Source organism: Protopterus annectens, chromosome 13.part0, assembly GCF_019279795.1.
Source record: "Protopterus annectens isolate FY-2018-M chromosome 13.part0, PAN1.0, whole genome shotgun sequence".
Taxonomy (NCBI): domain Eukaryota; kingdom Metazoa; phylum Chordata; order Ceratodontiformes; family Protopteridae; genus Protopterus; species Protopterus annectens.
In genome coordinates, this window is record NC_056747.1 from 162966105 (window position 1) to 162985396 (window position 19292).

General features: G+C 43.9%; 1 protein-coding gene across 1 annotated transcript in view; it reads left to right on the plus strand.

Moving 5' to 3' along the window:
- Window positions 1–19292, plus strand: part of USE1 (unconventional SNARE in the ER 1) — a 393299-nt gene that overhangs the window by 127684 nt on the left and 246323 nt on the right. The window lies entirely within an intron of this gene.

Genomic DNA, 19292 nt, shown 5'->3' on the forward strand with positions numbered 1-19292 from the left:
GAACACAACACAACTTTTTTTCTGATCCTGTGGGCCTCTGTACTTGTGCATTATAGACCAGGGTTGATCACTAATAGATCATTTTCAGCCACTGTCTGTCCCAATTGGTTGTCAGAGTTGTATGTAACTTTTTTTTTTTTTTTTTTTTTTTAAATCCAAAATGCAGTAACTGTTTTTGTATTTGTAAGGTGTGGCTTTGTGTTCTAGAAGCTAACAACGTACATTAGTTCAGAAGGATGGTCTTAAGTCACTTCTAGTAAATAAATGCCTGCTGCCTCCTCTCTAACTACATGAGTGAGGAAACAGGAGCGTCTGGAGATGCACTGTCCTGTTGCTTTCCTCTGTCCAAAATGCAGACCTATACACTTGTGTCTATTGAATTCCTATTGTCACCTGTCTGCTTAACCACAGGGCTTCCAAGTCCCTTTAGGCACTGTGTTAACATCTTCATATAGCTTTAGACTGTTGGTCACTTCACTGTACCACAGACTAGCGTGCTGAATAATGAAACCAGAGCTGACCTTTGCAGCACTGGTTACTTCTCTTTCCTGCAAGCCTTCCTCAGTCACGTCCTCAGTCTTGTCACTCACTCTAAGTGCTTTGCAGCCATTCTGCTCAAACTCTTACAATGTATGTGCTTGATGTGAGAAGGAGACAAGTAGGATTATCTGGTCTGCTGTTTTAAATGCATTCAGTATTATAATTCCTGTCTGTCCCTATGTTATTACCCTTCTCCATCCCTTCCATGCTCACTTGAATGGCTGTGGGTTACACGTCCACCACTTATTCCAGTAGTCCACTTCATTGGTTTATAACCTTCTTCATGAAGAAGTATTTTCTCAGATCTATGAACTCTGTTATCCTTGTGGTCTGTTGTCACTGCCCTGTCCATTACCCTTCCTTATCAGGACAACCCTTTCACAGCTTCCGGAATTGTTGTCATGGGCCTGCTACCCTAGTATCAACTCTCTTGGGTTATCAAATCTTTGTGGTACAGAGTCAAAAGATTTACTGAAGGCCAGTTAAGACCACATCCTGGGTTACTCTTTGCTATCAATTATGTTACCCAGTCGTGTAACCATAGGAGTTGAAATAGACAGACTACTCTTCTTGGTAGTGCAGCCTTGTTGGTTTGGGTCCTGAAGTTGCTTGACTTTCAGAAAGACTATAATTCTTTTCCCCAAAATCCCCTCAGTCACATTTCTGCTCATTAAAATCTGACTAACTGGCCTGTAGTTGTACTGAGTTGTCTGCACCATCTTCTTGCCAGTCACCTGGTACTTCCTTGTTGTCTCGAAATCTGCTAAAGGTTTTTGACTGGTTCTCTTGACTATGCTGTAGGTTTTTGAGTGCTTTGCCCAGTATCTCATAAAGGCTATGTGCTATGTTCTTCTTTATCTGAGTAATTTCCTTTTATCTCCCTCTTCTTTATTCATATCCTTGTACTACATCACCCTTTATTTTTTCTTTTACAAATCGTGAGTTATACAACTTGTTCAGTATTTTAGCAGTGTCCCTGACATCCATTCCATCCTTTGGCCATTTTGTTTAGATTACTGTTTCATCTTTAAATATCCCTGAAGTGTTTTTTCCCTTCCCTAGCCCCCCATTACCAGTTTACTTGATTCTGACCTTGCTTTGAGACTAGCCGCTCTTTTCTTTTTTTTTTTTTTTTTTTTTTTATTATTGCCTCCTACCTATTTTTACCAGCTTAATAGTAGCTTCTTATTGTAGACTGTGACTTTGGTTTTCTGTTGAGCTTCAAAGATTCAAAGAAGCTTTGTCATTTAGAACCACACAAGTGCAGCCTAAATGAAATTACAAATGTCAGCTCATGAGAGAACTGCAGTGCTAATAACATAGATATAGTGGCATTGGAGAATAACTAACCTAAGAAAGAAAATAAAATGTATGCCATGCAAGAGGTAGTTCACATTACTTAAACGCACTCTAACCATTATAGTACCTGTTTTAGTTACTGTATTGCACTTGTTAATCTTAGACATGACCCAGTATAGCCATAATATTGCATAATAGTAATACTGGCAGTAATTGCTCGGCGTAGCAGGATTAAATGAAGAAAAGAGGCTTCCAAGTATCCGGTATTATGGTTGTTGTGTGGGTTAACAAGTCTCACAGCTGTAGGATACAAACTGTTCCTGAATCTGGTAGATGTTCTTCGTGTTTTTGTATTTCTGATGCTGAAGAATCCATTCCTTCAGTTTCTCCTCCTGAGGACTATTCTTTTGGGGAAACCTTGCGTACCATGAGGGAGCACTTCCACTGGGAGAGCCAAGATTTTTCAGAATCTAAAAAGAAGCTCGGTGACTTCCTTTTACTAACTCAATACAGGCCTCTAGCCATTCCACCTGTGTTAGACATTGTAGATGTGTTTTCAGAGTCTAGTCTGACCCCTGACTCCTTACCTCCAGCTCCTTTTAAGCCTGGCGGATATTACAGGGTTCCAGACTTAAATTCCTTTTCAAAAACCCTGCTGCAGACCCAGAAACTATTTCACAGAGTCCCAAAGGGGTTAAGGCTTCTGCTGCAAAAAAAACCCCTACCCCCCTCTGACAGAGATTCCAGGGCACTGGATAGATGGGGAAAAAAATTTACACATCTGCTAACTTGGCTGTAAAGGCATTAAACTGTAGTTTCATATGTTCAAATATCAGCAACATGGCATTGCTTAAACAGAAAATGTTGTTGTAAAACTCTGAATGTGCAGAAAACAAGGAAATGCAGGATTTATTACATGCAGCTGAACAAGTTGGAAAGCAATTTTCATGTTACAGTTGCATACACCAGGGCATTGTAAATTTCTGTCAGATGTTGTAATTTCCAAATAGGGACCATCATTAATAAACCTACATGATCTGCATGCACCACATTTGTGCATTTTTTATTTGTATGCTGCACTCGCTCTTTCTTTTTTTTCTCCATTTCTTTTATTTCTTCCTGTACTGTATACTATTTTTGGTCCCTTACCTAGTTTTTCTTTTAAGTCATTGTCAAAAATTTCTTCCTATAATGAACACATTTTTGTCCTTAACAGTGTTGCATCTTGGTTATCTTGTATTACCATAACATCATGACCAAGTTTTCCTTCTTGTGTGGTATTGCCTCCTCTTAATATGGGAACAAACTTAGTGACCCTATTTTTTGTCACCTCCTTTTGTGTTGACAGTAACAAACGAATAGGGTACCCCCTCTCCTTAAACATCCCATTTAGGGTTGCCATTGCGTCATTAAATTTCCTGTCATCACTCACCAGCCCCGAAAGTGTAACCATATGTCCTTTTACTATGCTTTTCCGGTGGTGCTAAGGGTGACAACTATCAAAGTGGAGAAGTGTATGTACGTATGTCTTCTTTCTAAAAATGTTTGAGGACAGCTCACCAGTATTTACATCTTTACTCAATAATATGTCAAAAATGCATTTCATGCCTATGCACCCTATAAGTGAATGTCAAAATCCTGTGGTTGCATTTCTGTATTCAATAAATTCAGTCACCTCTTCCTCATTTCCCTTCCATAGAGTAAGTATGTAGTCCAAAAACATATGGTAGGTTAAGTTCTTGGACATAGTGTGATGAGAACACATATCTTTTTTTCCATTCTATTAATACCAGGTTATGTTATGTGGAATGTTTTAACATTGTTTTTTAAAAGAAAAAGTTTTCAAAGCAGGACAAGAAATGATTTATGTACTTAGTGTATGGGAAGTCATTTTAGTGTGTGAATTTGACTCTGATGCCTTAGCATACTGGCAAAAGCGCCAAGTCTATTTTATATTGTATTTAATAAACTACGGTTGTTTTGTACTTCGTGCAATGGTTTTACTTTCTAATTCTAAAGATATTCTAATCATACCCTCCACTTGTATCCCCTTCTGTAGCCTTTCTTTCCTGTTTCTGGCTAGCTGCTGGTTCTGTCCTGATTTCATGATTCCATCCTGTGCCCTCCCACCCCCCAAAAAAAACATGTTTATACCTTTCATACTTCTCTGGAGCACTCGTCTTTTTCTCTTTCCATTTGCTTTTGGGTCCGCATTCTGTTAGCCTTCTTATTTTACTAACCTAATGCCTTTGTGCCCCCACACTGGCATACCTTACTCATCCTCCCCATTTTCTTCTCCAGCTGAGGTTTCCTTTCATTGGATCCTTTGCCTTCAGCTCCTTCTTGTTGGCTTTCTACTTTCTATCCATCCTTAAGTACTTGCACTCTGTGCCTCTGCTCCCCAACTTTGGGGCCCCTCCAAGCACTGGCCTTCTCTGCCAACTTAACCACCTTTTACTTCACACTGCTGAACAGAATACAAGTTTATACAGTGTTCTAGGTCCCTTTTGGCTGATTTCATATCCCATCTTTGGCTACAGCTTTGCTGTTTCTGTTCCCAGATGCAGTAGGTAAAGATTTCAGCCTGATATTAACCCACATCAAGGGGGTATAGTTTAGGGTACCTTTTTCATGGATCTTGCCCTTTTACTAGGGGACTTATTCTCAGTGTAGTTTGCATATCTCTGGAAAACCGTGTTTGTGACTGTTAAGGACTGTGGAGTTGATGCTTTTGTGCTGTTCCACTCTTCCCTCCTTCCATTCCCTTCTTTTTCCTGTTTTTGGATAGTGTTGTCTCTTCTGCTCCCTATTCAAGTTACGTCTATGATAATGAACTGTTTAAGCATGTCAAAACCTCACCTACTTCTGCTGTAGTTTTTGTAATAGTATGCGTTGTACCTCTTTATTGATTGTCCCTATAGGTGTTCTTTCTAATCTGGATTTCTCTTCTGTCCTAACCGTATTCTATACTAATAATAGCTCTTCATTTTCTGCTTACTACTTATGTCCATCTTAACTTGTATCTCCTGCCTTCTTGGCCATATGTTTGTTTACAGATGTCTGACTTTCAAAGCTCTCCTTTTACAATTTTGTTTGTTTTATCCCCTCCATCAATCATTATTTAACATATTTTGTGGAAGTTCCCACACTATACGATGGACTCTTCCCCCAAGGGATATATGCTGGGGCTTCATACATCAACTACTTAAGCACACTCGTGTGCTGTTTCAAGTATTTCTTTTTGCAACTTGCTCAGATCTGATATTGATTATCACTGCTTAGAAAATATACTCGCAGTCACATGTCCTTTTGATTTATTTAGTGATGGTATTGTAACATTGTCCATAGCCTGTTGTGGATGGCAGAAAAACATTTGAGTGGCTGGTAGGAAGATCCCTGGGGAGCCTAGGCCTCCCCAGTTTTAAGTCAGTATTATCTGCAGTCTTTTGGTTCTTGCAGTGACTGGGATCATCCATAGTTCACAGGAACTTGGGACTGTTTTAGTCTGTTTCAGAGGTGGACAAAACTCTTGATGTGAAGTTGTTAAATCTCACCGTTTATTCTCACTGATGGGTTTGGAGCCGATCCTCTGCTCTGACATGGCCTATAGCAAAGCTCCAGGTTTGCCAGTAGCTCGAGACCAAGCCCCTTATCCCATGATGCACTGCTGGAATTACCTCAGATCTAGTTTTCCACGGCAGAGATCTTGGTGTTCCAGATAGCTCGGACCTTTATTAATCGATAGATTAATCTATTTGCAAGTTTAAAAACTTTTTTTCTTGACTTCTTGATAGGATAGTTTTTATATATATATATATATATATATATATATATATATATATATATACATATATATATATATATATATATATATATGTGTGTGTGTATATATATATATATATATATATATATATATATATATATATATATATATATGTATGTGTGCATATATTCATATATATATATATATATATATATATATATATATATATATATATATATATTTCGTCCTCATCACAGCACTAATTCAGCCCTCCTAGCCTTTACTAACACCATAAACTATAATCGCAACAATAATTATATATCCTCAGCCCTCTTTTTGGATCTTTCCAAGGCATTCGATATGGTTGATCACCAACTTTTAATCCACACCCTGCAAACATTCTGTCTAGATACTGGAGCCCTCCAATGGTTTCAGTCCTACCTGAATGGTCGACAGCAGGCTGTCCTCTGGCAGAACAAACTCTCTAACCTTCTACCTAACACCCTTGGAGTACCACAAGGCTCTATACTAGGGCCCTTGCTGTTCTCCATCTTCATTAACGACCTTTATACTGTCATCTCAAAAGTCAGCTGTATCCAATATGCTGATGACTCTACTCTGATTTGCTCAGCCACATCTCCAGTAGAGTTATGGTCAGCTACCCAGACCACCTTTAATACAATAGAAAACTGGCTTTCTAAACATCGTCTGATCCTAAATCCCCAAAAAACTAAAATACTGTTATTTTCACCAACACGTAGGACTACCGCTTTCACCTTTACCATAAAATCAAATGATGGCACAATAATTTCCCCTGACCCATCTACAAAACCATTAGGTGTCATCATAGACAATGATCTCAAATTTGACCTACATGTTAACCAAACTATCAAAGCCATCAATAAAAAACTAGGGTCACTTTACAGAATAAAAGCCTTCCTAACCCCTCCAGTTAAAATTGCCATAGTTCGCTCTCACCTTCTTTCATCCCTTCTGTATGCATCCCCTCTACTCTCGAATTTGAACAAGAATGTCCTTAAACTCTCAGTTTGCTACAACCACATTGCCAGGTTTGCCACTGGGCTGCCTTTTAGGACACATCATTGCATCAATCTAAATCAGCTTGGTTGTCTTGAACTACCGAGCCTAATCCAGTATAACCAACTGATTATGGCCTATAAAATCCTCTATAATCCGGACAATACTTCTGCAGTTAATCACCCCCTATAACAATCCTAGACCGCTTCGATCCTCTAACAAACTACTAATTCAGACTAGCAAAATTAATAACACAGCCGGTGATTCTCTCTTTGCAAACTCTGTAAGTAGATCCTGGAACTCTCTTCCAGCTGATATTACCTTACTTTCCACCTTAGGTCAATTTAAAACTAGACTCAAACAACATTTGTCACTTAACTGGCTATGTCAATGTATCAAGCCTGGCTAACTCGAATGTGTAAAAATCTGTTAACCAGTTTACTGTGTAATTTAATTTAATCCTGACTTGTGCTCAGGACTAACTTTTACCTGTGGAACTTGTTTAACTTGCTTACTTATGTAATCTCTGTAAATAATCTGTTTGTAATATGTAATGCTGTATCTGCTTACCCTTGGAGCTATTCTCCCCGACTTAGTTTTATATTAGTGCCCTGTGTTGGCTTCTGATTTTCTATACTGTTGGGCCTAAGAGTTGGCCTTGTATTTAACCTCATTCTTAGGTGTACTTTGGTAGATAATTTCTAAGTGTGTTTAATTCTTTAAAATTGTTTAATCTGATAATAGAAATGTCTGATGAGAAAGAGAAGCCTCATCCAAAATCTGGCTTAAAAAAATGTCCGGATTGTGGACAAAAAAATGTCTGTCACTGACTGGCATGTTCAATGTGTTTAGTGTCTGGGGGCTGAACACCTCCAAGACTCTTGCAGTATATGTCACTCCTTGTCTTCCAGGGTACTTTTGGAGAGAAGGAGAAAATTATTAGACTGGTTTACTTCAGCACCCTTTCTCCGAAGTGCTGGGTGACCAGGATACTGCTAGTAGAGCCTCAAAATCTTCCAAATCCTCAGGTGACTCGAAAGCATCCAAAAAGACACAAAAAATGGAGGGTGTAGGGTCATTGGTTCCTTATGTTTGGAGCCAGCTCACAGCTTTGGAACCAGTCTCTGAGATTCCCTCATCTCCTCTGCTCCAATCAGCACCTTCGGTGCACTCCTCAAAGTCTTCTGTCAGCCTGTCTGATATGGACCGATTAGTGTAGAAACTTTTACGGGCACCAGGCCTTGCTAAATTGTTGTCGGCTCTGATGCCTTTGTTAGAGCCGAAGACCATTAACCCAGACTTCACTACTCCTCCTCTGAGCCGTACTGGGCTTTCGGAGCTGAAGGAGCCCGACCTGATTAGTTGTTGAGCCTGTGGAGCCAAGGTCTGCACAGGTGTTATCGGTTCCATCTACTCCGACGTCCTCGGTGCTGACCGGGGACACTAGGAGCCGACACTCTCCTGTCGGGTACGGGGAGGATAGTTGTACCGATTTTTGTCGGTGCCGACTCTTCCTCTCGGGGCTTCGGCTTGGATGAGCTCTGCTCCTACCTCGGGCTCGGAGCCATGGTCTCGGTGTGGGAGGATCAGACAGTCCCTTCGGATCAGTCTACCCCTTCCCGTCGGAGACGTGGTGCGTTCGATGCCATGAGGAGAGTCCTGTCTCCTAAGACATCAGCATCCGGTCTGGCCTCCTCCTCTCCTCAAGTGCATGTGTCTACTCCTGGTTCTACCAGTCCACCCAAGCGTAGAGACCCTGAGCCTCAAGTAGCCAAACAGGGTGCCCCCTGCTCTTCTGAGACCTCCCCAGATCCCCCTACTGAGGAGGTACCCAGGAAGAGACTGTGCAAGAGGAGGCACTTGGACTCCCCACAGGAGTCTTTGACATTTGACACTGACTTGGATGAGTCAAAAGGGTCCCCTCGATCCCCCTCTGAGAATATCTCCTTTGCGGAGATATTAGAGATCCTTAATCAGAAGGGCGGTTGGCAGTCCAAAAGCCCTACTGAAGATGAGTCCGTGCTCTTGAAGGCTTTCGGGTCTCAACCTTCCACTTCTTGGGAGTCTCCGCCTTATGATGACCTCATGGAGCTGATCTCTCGTAAGGCGTGGGAGTCTCCGGAGGCCATGGAAACCTGTCCCTCGGAAGCCAAATAAGTTAATCTCTGCCCCAGAGGACAAAACCTTTTTGACTAAGGGAGTGCCTGTTGATGCCATGGTAGTGGCTGCAGCCACCAAAAAGGAAACGTCTGAGACGTCCCCCTCTATCCATCCTCCTAACAGAGATTCTAGGATCATGGATAAATATGGGAAACGCATGTTTAGTTCAGTGACCTTTTCCCTTCGATCACTGAACTATTTAACCCATTTTGCAAGACTACAAAGAGATCTCCTGAAAGAGTTAGGAGATGCTCTCCAGGGTATGGTGGCTGCAGGGGTTGCCGACAAAGTTAACACACAGCTCGCTACCCTAAACTCTGTTTGTGAACTCGTCCATGCGCCTCATATCTCATGCAGCTGATGGTTCGAGTAGAGCTGCTAGTTCAGGCATTGTTCTGCGTAGACAAGCCTGGATGCATCTCTTTTCCTTTGCGGAACCTTTCAAGTCATCCTTTATCAACACCCCATTTGATGGCTCTTCCCTGTTTGGGCCCAAGGTAAAGGAAACTCTAACCAGGTGCAAACAGGAAGGCAAGACTCTATCTGCTGTTAGAGTCCGTATTTCTACCCCTACTCGGCCCTATCCCAAGGGTCCTAAGGGTGGAAAAATGTGGTTACAAAAAGCGCAGGGAGTCGTTCAGGACACACGTGGAGAAAAAAACCCTGTAGAGGCAGAGGAGGGGGTTATAATGGAAGACTTCATCCGTGCGGCAGGGGGGTGATCCGCAACAGCACGGTGACAGAGACCAGTTCTCTGGTCAGCCCTACCAGCACTCTTGAAAGGAGACCCAGCTCTGGAGGCAGTTGGGAGTCACTTATCTTTGTACCCAGAAGCCTGGCTAAACATAAACGTCCGATACCTGGGTACATTTCCTGAGGGTATTTCATACCGTTCTCTTCCCCTCCCACTCCTGTAAACAGAATCCCGGATGTTCCACCCAGTCTCAGGGAACAAGCAACCATAGAGGTCTGCAAGTTGCTAGAAAAAAGTCATCCAGCCAGTCCCAGCAGACCAAGTTGGATTCGGAACTTACTCAAGATTCTTTTTGGTTCCAAAGAAAACCGGGGACTGGAGACCTATCTTGCACCTCAGCAGACTCAACCAATTTGTAAAAAAAGAGAGAAGTTCTGAATAGTCACGCTTCAGGCCATTCTTCCCTTTCTAGGTAAAGGCGATTGAATGTGCTTCATCGATCTCAAGAATGCGTACTACCACATAAAGATGGACAGATGCTCCAGAGATCACCTGCGTTTCCGGCTGGGAGCCAATCACTACCAGTTTTGAGCTCTGCCCTTTGGTCTCACTACAGCCCCCAGAGTGTTCACCAAATGCATGGCAGTGGTCATGGCTCACTTGAGGCGTCTAGGATTCCAGGTGTTTCCATATCTAGACTATTGGCTCCTCACCGCTACCACCAGGCATCAATTGATTCAGGCAACACAGTCTATTCTGGCACTCTGCCACCACTTGGGTATTACAGTCAACTTCGAAAAGTCTGCCTTGTTGCCATCGCAGCATACAGCCTTTATAGGAGCTGAGTTAGATACCACAACCACCACTCTACGTCTTCCAGTTGAAAGGGTCTCACTTCGCCAACTCTTCCACTCATTGGTGTCAAAGAACAGAGCTACAGCTGCAGAGGTCTTGAAGGTACTAGGTTTGATGGCGGCAGCAATTCTAGCCATTCCACTCGCAAGGATGCATATGCAAATTCTTCAATGGCTTCTGTTCGCTCAATGGTCTTACCAGAAGTTACCAATGAACCATATGATTTTCATCACAAATTCTTGCAAGAGAGACCTTAAGTGGTGGTTGATGTCTCTTCATGTCACAATGGGAAAACCCTTTGTGCTTCCCCCCAAGTAGCCACTGTGACCACGGACGCTTTCCCGATAGGGTGGGGGGGGCATTTTCAGGGAAAGACTGCCCAAGGCACATGGACGGATCAAGAGTCACATCTGCATATCAATGTTCTGGAGTTGAAAGCAGTACTTCTGGCGTTGCAGTACTTCTAGGACTCTCTTCCTCTAGGGACAATTGCAGTTCAGACAGACATGTCAGTGGTGTGGTACTTGAACATACAGGGCGGAACCAAGTCTTACCCCCTTTGTCGAGAAGCCCTCAGGGTATGGCAATGGGCTGTCATCCCAGCGTGTTCTGTTAGCAACGCACATCCCGGGGAAATCCAACGTGATAGTGGACAAGCTGAGCAGGCCGATCCTGTTGCCTCATGAGTGGTCTCTCAACGAACACATTGCGGACTTAATTTTCCACAAATGGGGCCAGCCATGCTGCGAACTCTTTGCCAGTCACATCAATACCAAATGCAGAAGCTACTTTGCCCTGATACCACCTCCAAGACATCACCCGAGAGACGCACTCTTACACGATTTTCCTCCAGGTCTCCTATATGCATTCCCACCTATTCGATTGATACCCAGGTTTTTACAGAAAGCAAAATCACTGGGAAGGACTGTTATCCTCATAGTCCCCCATTGGCCTCGACAGATTTGGTTCCCTTTCTTAACCATCATCTGCTGGAGGATCCATGGATCCTGGACGCAGTTCCAGACCTCCTGACACACCCATCAGGCGACCTCCATCCTTCATTGCAGTCTCTAAAGCTGACTAGTTGGCTGATCCACTTCCCTAAATAGCCAGGCTTCATTCACTGTCAGGTGAAACAAGACAAATTCTATTGTCTTCTCATAAGCCATCCACCAGAAAACTATATTGCGGTAAGTGGAAAAGGTTCTCAGTTTGGGCCAGTATACAAAAATTTACCCTTTCCAAGCTCCTCTGTTGTCCATTTTAGAGTTTTTGACAATGATTTTTAAGGAAGTTGCAGCAGCTGCCACAGTTCGGGTTCAGTTAGCAGCCATATCAAATTTCCACCTTGGATTTGATGGGTTAAATGTTATGGCCCATAAGTTATCTAAGGTTTTTCTTAAAGGTGTTTTTCACATGAGACCTCCTGCCAAAATCCCTTATTCTCCCTGGAATTTGAATTTTATGCTGGCTCAAGTAATTCTTCCCCCCCTTCGAACCAGCATCATCTCGTAATCTCAGGTATTTGTCCTGGAAAACTATTTTTCTAGTGGCCATTACTTCTGCCCGCAGTGTGTCAGAACTGCAAGCATTATCTATCAGACCTCCTTATATGATTTTCCATGCTGAGAGTGTATCTCTCAGAACAAACCCCTCCTTTTTGCCAAAAATCTGTTTAGAGTCCAATATCAGTCAGGTCATTGAGTTGCCAGTTTTTTTTCCCAACCATTCCAATGAATTGGAATACATGCTGCACAAATTTGACGTACATAGATAGCTCGGATTTTATCTTGATAGAATTAAGGATATTAGAAAATCAGATCAACTCTTCGTATCCTTTTCGGAGGCCAGAAAAGGTAGACCAGTGGCTAAAACAACCCTTTCAAAATGGTTATCGGATTGTATCTTATTTGTTCATTGCAAATGCTAACATACCTTTGCCACACAAAGCAAAGGCTCATTCAACCAGAGCCGTTTCTACATCTTCTGCTTTTCAAGCTAAATTGCCCCTTGACAACATTTGTGCTGCAGCCACTTGATCTAAGCCTCGTACCTTTATTACTCATTACAAAGTAGATAAGGCTTCCAGGGGCAGGTTTTCTTTTGGTTCCATGGTCCTGAAAAATGTACTGCCGTGAGCCACCCAGGATTGTGGGTGCTAGGGATGCTACCCATCAGTGAGAATAAATGGCGAGATTTAGCAACTTTACATAAAGAAGTTATGTACTCACCATAACATTCCATGTGAGTTGTTTATCTCGCCTTTATTCTCACGTCCCTCCCTCCATCCCCCTCCTGGCTGACAGTTGACCTAGAGGCTAGTATCATCCTGATTGTTTAATACTACTTCCTTCTTGGGGAGTGCTTCCCTTACAGGGGTGTTTATATACACGCAGCAAACAAGATCTGAGGTAATTCCAGCAGTGCATCATGGGATAAGGGGCTTGGTCTCTAGCTACTGGCAAACCTTGAGCTTTGCTATAGACTGTGTCGGAGCCTAGGATCGGCTCTGACCCATCACTGAGAATAAAGGTGAGAACTCACATGGAACGTAATGGTGAATATATAACTTCTTTTTAGAAGTGTATCCCTGGTTTTCACCTGGGGGTGGGTTGGGGGTGGGGAGCTGTATCCCAGGGTACCAATTGTCCACTGGTTGATCAACCCTGCCCTGGAATTGTCCTACCTAATTTGAGGGAGATTGTTGTCACCCTGTTTGGTGTACCAGAGGCTGAAGCTTCAAATTTGACTTGCCTTGGCTCACTAATGTTCAGCTCTTGGGATTGAGTAGGTACTAGGTGAGCCCACACCAAGGAACACGTACCTGGTGCAAGAGGTTAAACGTTTGTTTGATACTTGGTAGAAGTGCGATTGGAAAGTGCTAGATTTCATTCATGGTTACTTTACTTTGGTGCCAGATTTCAGGTTTGGCTCATGTGCTTGTCCCAGATGACCTGGCTGCCAGTGTGAACCCTTTTGCTTTACTTGATTCAGGGTTGTCAGTGTGTGTGATTGTGCTTTACCAGGCACCATGGGGGAAGGCTGTTGATAACTACAACATCCGTGCTATTGAAAAAAATAACTTTCTCTGAAGCAGAGCTACTTGACACAAAATATTTATATCTGAGCTTATACCGAAGACTATGAGAACAAAATACTGTGTAAAACCATTAGTTAAATAAAAAATTGTCATTGACCAAATTATAACTCTGTTTTCTGATTTTGCATGTGTTATGTAGCAACTGCCTCATGTACACAGACAACCCTCTCCTCTTATCTCCCAACACTCAGACTTGTGAGAGATGCACTTATATATCCACATTGGAAGCCATGCACTCTCCAGCCAAGACCAGAACAGCTGGTCAAGAGGAGAAGGTTAACACTTGCACCACACCACATGGAACACACAGCCTTTCAGAACACACACCAGCACTGTCTTCACATAAAAACACAAACCACACACCCACTTTCGTGGAGCCTTTCAATAAAAATCTACCCAAGCAGCAGAGACCTCAAAGGCAGAAATGCACTCTACCACCACAACACTAATCGCGAGACACACAACTCTCCAAAACAGTGTGCCACTCAATCAAAGCCCCTAAGGCAAAACGGCATACCTAACACACTAGTCATAGGTGACTCGATAATGAGGCACACTGATGTCCCAGTCACTAGGTTGAATAAGGAGAAAGTAACAGTCAGCTGCCTGTCAGGTGCCAGGATCCACCACATAATGCACGCACTCAGGTCCCTCAACAACCGGTACAAATATGACTCCGTCATTGTACATGTGGGTGTGGATGACCTGAGACATACCTCCCTGGACTACATGAAGAGACCTGGAGGAGCTCTCAGTTTATGTAGCCCAGGCAGGTATGACCCTAACCCTGAGCAGTATCCTACCATCACCCAGAATACCACAGTACAAGCAGAAAATGATTGATTTCAACAATTGGCTAAGTTTCTGGTGTCACTAAGGGGATCCAGTATCTGTCTGCCTGGGATGATATGATTGACTGACCTTGATGCTTTGCCAGAGATGGCCTGCTTCTGTCAGTCCTTGGCTTCCAGATACTGGCCAAGGCTCTTGCCACCCCTATAGTGCCTTTATTAGGCAGTGTTCCAAGACCCAATTACCACTATAACAGCTACAAATCAAATGCAATCCGGAGGATCATGCTGCTCAATGCTAGAAGTCTAAATCTCAAAATGCACTCACTCAAAGCACTCCTTAAAATGGAGAACATAGACATTTGTGCTGTAACAGAGACCTTGTTCAAGGCAGCAGAAAGCACTCCTACACTTCTTTTGGCTTTTTCCCGGTTAGAGGTCACCACAGCAGATCACCTGTCTGCTCATGATTGGCAGTGGAGTTTTATGGTGTCGAATTGCCAGCCCGACACCCAACCTTCCACAGAAGGCACACACACGCACTCGCACCAGTTTAGAGTGTCCAGTCTACCTATAGCATGTTTTTGGGATGTGGGATGAAACCGGAGTACCTGGAGGAAATCCACGTCACCACAGGGAGGGCATGCAGACTCTGCACAGAAGGCACCCCAGCTGAGGATCTAACCGGAGAACCTCTGGCCTGCACTACTAGGCTATAACTCTTTCCACACCTTTCGGCCCCAGAACTTGGACTGAAGCTGCAATGGCTGTGGTGTTTCCATATTCGTAAAGGATGCGCACACCTGCAGATTGGTAGCCCAACATAACGCATCAGCGATACTTCAGGAGGAGCTAACACTGGGTAAGACAGCGATTCAGGTTGTAGCCTGCTACAGGTCCCCAACCATGTCACAAGACTCACTCCACGTTCATAAGCACCCTGGAGAATATTCAGGTCCAACCTAACACTCATACTAGGCGACTTCAACCACTCCTCCATTAACTGAGAAAACTACTCGTGTACCAATACACTTTCCCAACGTTTCCTGGAGTTTATTAATTCCAATGCCCTGGACCCAGCTCATTCTTACCCCCACTAGAGGTAACAGCATCCTTGACCTGGTCATTACGAACATGGACGACCGTTGCTCTTCACCAATAGTCAGCTCCTCCCTGGTTAGATCCGACCACCAACTAATCACCTTCGAAATCCATATCACCCCCCCCCCGCAAAGGTAACCACCATGAAAAACTTCTCCAAAGCTAACTTTAGGCTCCTAAAAACAGAGGTGGCTAACTTCACGGCACCCATGCAAATGGGGAAATAGTTGCATGACTGCTGAATCGTACACCAGTGCACTGTACGAACACATACACAAATGTATGGATCTCTCCATACCCAATAGAACCAAGACGCTCTTCTCCAAAAAAAAAAAAAAAAAAGGCAATCTGGTAGTCCCCTGCCATAAATGAACTCTACAACAGAAGGAAGAAACTTATGCGGAATAAGATGAAGCCCCAAGACTGGAAAAACTCCTTTATCAGCCTCAACAAAAAGTTGAGATCCCTCATCAAATCCTCTAAAGCTAGGTATGAAAACAGAATTGCAGCAGACAGTAAAGACAACCACAAGAGTTGTTTTAGTTATGTAAAAAGTCTCCAAGGCGATACCTAGATTTGCTCTGAGCTACTGCACAATGTTACCTCCTATACTGAGCCAACAGATATTGCCAATATACTGGCTGACCAGTTCAGTGCCAACTTTACCCTCCCCAAAGGACCAATCACAGTACCAGTAGATTGCCAAGCACCCAGTATTACTGCTGCACAGGTTAAAACAGCACTGTCCACGGCCAAGAATACAGCTTCTATGGGACCCTGACAGTATCCTTGGCTGTATTCTACATGAACTATAGAGTGAAGTGGCACCTCACCTGTGTGCCCTGTTCAGTCACAGCCTCACGTCAGGCTTTCTCCCTACCGAAAGGTGCTCTGCTACAGTCATCCCTCTGCACAAAGAAGGAGAGCCTACAGACCCTGGGAGCTATCATCCCTTTAGTCTGACTAGTCTGATATACAAAGCTATGGAATGCATCATCATCATGGACCTAATAAGGATATAGGGAATCTCCAAACTCTGGATCCCACACAATTTGGTTTTGTGAAGGGTAGAGCATGCCTGCTTAACTTGGTCAACTTCTTTGAGTCTGTCACCATAGCTGTGGATGATGGCAAGGTGGTTCATACAGCCTACAATGAACTGGCCAAGGTCTTTTTATACCATTCCCCACTCAGTAATCGTAGAAAAACTCACTAAGCCAGGGATCAACCCTTGTATCACTAGGTAGGTTGCAAACTGGCTCACAAAACCCACAGTGTCAAAGTAGCTGACTCCAGGTCAGACTGCCGACTAGTCACGAGTGGAGTCCCACAGGGGTTCGGTCCTGGGTCCTCTCCTGTTTGGAATCTACTTCTCTGAAGTCCATGCCAACACGAAGGGACTCTGGCTGACAAAGTTTGTAGACGATTGCAAGTTGGGCGTTATTGTTAACTTCCCAAGTAATGTTGACATCCTACAGGATGGCTTCACTGAGACCAACGACTGGTGTCAGAACCATGGTCTTAAGCTCATTGCCAAAAAATGTTATCACCTTTGGGGAAAAACCCGGTTCCCATGAATTACCACATTGATGGTAGTCCGCTGAATGCAGAAGGCATTATAAGAGATCTGGGAAACGCAGGTTGACAGCAACCTCTCTTGATCACCACATTGCCACTGTGATCAAAAAGTCTTTCTGTGTGGCACATCTCATTATTAAGGGATGTTCGTATTTCACTGTTGCAATCATCACATTTGGGTTACCCCTGCCAGCGTAGTACTCAGTCAGCCCCAATACCAGAGGCTTAGTATTTCTGATTTGGTTGCTGTCGCTCCAGGACTGACGTCGGGTCATCAGTGGTATAAAAACAGGCAGCCGACGCCATTACATCAGTATTTCTTGCCGAAGAGCCCAAAGCTGAAGCAGTTCGCATGAGTGTTGGTTGGCCGCTACCTGAGTTTTTCCTTTTCCGAATTGAAGTTAGTCTTTCAAAGCTAAGTACCCCATTGGGGATCCTTTTTTCTTGCTCTTATCGATGTCAGAAAAGTTAACAATTGTCTCGCCTGTGCAAAGCAAATACCACACAGAGACTTTAATTCCTACTGCGTCACTTGTTTAGGCCCAGACCATGATGTCCCCCACTGTCGCTTTTATGCTTTGTTCAACGCCAGAACTATAAGTCGTCAGGCCCTTATTGTAGCTAGATATTTTCACACTCAGTCCTCCGCTTCCGATATGGCTTTGGTAAGCCGTCTGACAACCGAAATTCCAAAAAAACAAAAAGGAGACAGAGACAGACCACACAGCTCCAAAACTGCCGACGATGCTTCTGTTGAGCTAGTAGTCAGTTCTCCGGTCCTCTGTGAGGTGCTATCGCAGCCTCTGATGCCCGCTTCCATCGATTCGCAGGCTGCTACAGAGACCCTTTCGGACTCCGATGTGCTGCAAGACTCTTCTTCGACTAAGGATCCTGCAGATGTGTTTACCTTGGATGGGTCTGGGGCCACTGAGCAGGCACTGGCTTCTGAGGAAGTACTTCACACCACCGATAATCAACACAGACAGGCTTCTTTTGTGTCTACAGTTCTTTTGAAAACTACCAAGTTTCTAAGGCCCAGGGTATGAACCACACCCAAAAAACCAACAACCCAAGTTCAGGCCCCTGCTTCCTTGCCGACCTTAAAATGCTTATCAGGGGATGCCAGGCTACCCCTTCCAAAAGAAAGAGATTTGTCCCCCTAGTAGTTTTATCTGAACAGCAGTCCGATGACTCTGATGCATCTGAATATGAAGATATGCAACCCCTCTCTGCTTATGAGGATTCTGATGCAGAGGAATCCATCCCTTCAGCCTCTCCACCTGAGGACTTTTCCTTTGGGGAAACCCTACAAACTTTTCAGGGAACATTTCCAATGCGAATGTCAGGACTACTCTGTCAAAAAAGAGACTTGGAATTCTTAAATCTTCCACAGCACAGACCTCTAGCCATTCCTCCTTCTGCATGTTGTGGATTGTTTTTATGGAATCCAGTCTGACCCCTGCCACCCTCCCTCCTGCTCCCAGGAAACCTGACGGATACTATAGAGTCCCTGACCCTCACAAATTTCTGTACAAAAAAATCTTACTGCTGACCCCTTGCCTAAATATAACTTATTTGGCAGCAAGGCAGAAGAGGTCCTAAAAAAAGATGGAAGAAAGCTACATCTATGCAGACAGTTAGACTTCTTACAGGTCCAGCCACTGAGGTTCAGTAGGCATTGTCTCTCCAAGCACTGGTTCTTCCATGCCCCCCCCCCCCCCTGGTCAGCTCAGCCCAGACACAGGGGAAGTAGGCCCCCCAGATAACAGCCCCAGGGAATGCTGAGATCTAAGCAATAGAGTTCCTCCTCTTCAAAAAAAGGGAGTGCAAAGCCAACCCTTTATGGTAAGGGCTCGCAATGACTTTACACCTCCACCTCCTCCCTCTGCCCACCTGCACTTGCCCCTAGGAGGAAAACTCTCCTTCCACACAAGCAACTGGGCCACCATTACCAGTGACTGCTGGGTCCTCAACATAGTGTCCCAGGGATAAAAATTTTATTTTCACACACTGCCAACACCAAAAGAGTTCCCAGATCTTCCCCCAAACCAGTGGACAGAGTCCAAAAAGCAAGTCCTTTCCCTCCTCTTTATGAGGGCAGTAAAGCATGTTCCTGCAGAACCGACAGGCCAAGGTTTCTACTCCAGACTCTTCCTGCTACCTAGAGAAGAGGGCACATGGCACCCCATCCTCGACTTATCCATAGTAAATACCTTTCTGGTGATACCAAAATTCAAAATGCTCACCCTCCACCATCATCTTCCTATGCTTTCCAAGGATGCTTGGTTAGCCACCCTAGACCTAAAAGAGGCCTACCTACACATCCCATTCAGGGAATCATGCAGGAAATAACTATGTTTCAGAGCAAGATCA